At 36.0% G+C, this 2,418-nt stretch overlaps 1 protein-coding gene across 1 annotated transcript in view; it reads right to left on the minus strand.

The window, feature by feature from the left end:
• Positions 1 to 2,418, minus strand: part of ARID4B (AT rich interactive domain 4B (RBP1-like)) — a 61,476-nt gene that overhangs the window by 52,377 nt on the left and 6,681 nt on the right. The gene's annotated exons all lie outside the window — the stretch shown is intronic.

Consider the following 2,418-nt stretch of genomic DNA (forward strand, 5'->3'; position numbering starts at 1 on the left):
CCTCATTACAAGTCAATCATGTGGTAGAAAACTAAAACTATGGAAACACTTCCACAAAAGAGTCAAAATAACAGTGGAAACAACTGGGAAAAGATGCCTTGGCAAGATTAGAGAGATCGATGTTCGGCCATGCCTGACTTTCAGATAATGGGTGCTATACTTGATTTTCAACATTTACTAATTTAAATAAAAATATACAGAAAGCAATATGGTACATAAAAATTCCTGAGTAGCATTTATTTGATGTAACTTTTGCCAGTTCTGAGAATTTTTCATCTCTACATAAAATTCAGTACTGTTAATGATCAAACTTCCCCTTGTAACTAACTACCATTCCCCAGTCTGTGTTTTATAGTACAGTATTTTTTGAGTACTGTCTACTGATAAAACTAACGATTATAGATGCCCATGTAACTTCAAAGTTTGTTGAAAAGAACCAAGGGCAAGAACTACACAAGAAAATACATAGATTTGGAGCTGCATCTCAAATGGTCAACACATAATTAAGCCTCTCCTTGGGTAAGTGAAGTAGAAAGCAGCAGGTTTCTAATTCAGTTTGTATTAATTAACATAACAGTCTCCTTACATAATGACAGATTAAAAAAAAAAAAAAAAAAATCTATCCACTTCAAGAGATAAGCTGACTACAACAGAGGTAAACCTATTCAGAGCTAGGTAGGTAGCCACATTACGTATCCTATGTGGTAATCTGCTTGTGGCCTCTTCCCTGCCAGAGGGACTCTTAAATCTTGTTCTGTAACGTGAATACATTCAGAGGAAAAGCTTCACCTCCCTGAAAGACTCATGTGGCCAGCACAGTACGTGTGACTGTAATGCACATGACATTCTCATCTATGGGAACATCCTCAAAAATATCTACTGAGCAGACATACAGGAGTGTAATGTATTTAAAAACACCTATTCTGAAACTATAAAGAAAAGGAAAAAAAAAAGCCACCTAATGCACATAAAACCTCTGAATTTTGAGAAAAAGGAATGTAACGACAAAAAAGCGCAGAAGGGGACACGACTGCTTTTGAACATGCAGAATTCTGCAATTTTAGTGAAACAAAGAATTCTATTCTTTTTTCCCCCCATAGTAAACACAGAGTTAAATGCTAAGAATATCACTTACACTTTCTAAAGACGCATTTATATGAATGACAGAACAGTATCTCGTTACCAGGACGGGAAAATCTTGAGCTTTTTGAGGAATTTTTATAGGACAGGCAAATAAACTAAGGACACTTCACATATAATTGTGTTATACTAACTTTAAAAGACTATACTGGCTGGGGCTTTTAACCTTTTAATTTTAATTTAGTTCCTATCTTCCTTTGGCATGAAAGTAGCAACACCAAAAAAGACATATAAACAAACTGGTGCAAAATTTCTATTCAGACAACATCTTATGAATATGGCAGACAGGGATGCCCTTAAAGCAACATTGCCCATACTTCAGTAAGAGTTCTCAAGCAGTCACAAAATTCTTACTCCTCCAAGGTCTATATGCTGCTGCTGCAGTGGCATAAATGGTCTTAAGAAACAACTTCTGGAAAGGTACTACTTCAGATCTACCTGTCCCTTCACAAAGTTTTTAACCAAATCAGTAATTATATTCACAAATCATTAACAATGCAAGTAATTAAATATTTCTCAATAAGTGCTAGGACAAGATTAGATAATTCAGAGGATTAAGATGTGTGCTAATGCTGAAATCTGATAAATGGCAACTATCCCTTGAAGTAGAGCTTTCACTCACATCTGCAAAGTCATCACTGTCTGTGAAGATAATTCCAGTCTCATTCTGCTCTCCTGACAAAGATTACTCTAATCATCCACTGCTAGAGTCACTTCTCTCTCAAAGTGCATTACACAGCCAGCAGCTGTGCTACTTTTACTGATTCTGCAAGGTCAACAGGCTTTTGTCTACTTTTACCTACAAAATATGGTTTTCAGTCTCAACTCTTCCATTTCATCTTCCAACTTACCAAGGTCAAGATTTTTGACAGACATCCACTTTGATGTACAGACTGCAACTCCATGACACCTACCTTCAAAACACATCTGCATGGACTCTTATCTCATTCTTCTGGCTGAACTGCTAACCTTGTGCTTTTTCAGAAGCATAAACATACAACATAGTTCTAACACCAGCTATACTATTTTGTTCTTAAAAGCTCTCATATCTGATCAACGTCTATATTAACTACCAAAACACTATCTACAACATTAATTCTTCTTTATACCTCATGTTTCACTCCATCCTAAACTAGTCTCTCCTTTACTCATGCATTCTACTTCTCCAACAAGGAACTGGATAGATTTTCCAAAACACTTATCTGGAAGGTCTTATCTAAGCTTACAGCTCTATTCTCTTCTAAAAGGACTATGACAAGACAAAGGTAGTCTTTCCCT

This window comes from Merops nubicus, unplaced genomic scaffold (genome assembly GCF_000691845.1).
Source record: "Merops nubicus isolate BGI_N331 unplaced genomic scaffold, ASM69184v1 scaffold3183, whole genome shotgun sequence".
NCBI classification, from domain to species: domain Eukaryota; kingdom Metazoa; phylum Chordata; class Aves; order Coraciiformes; family Meropidae; genus Merops; species Merops nubicus.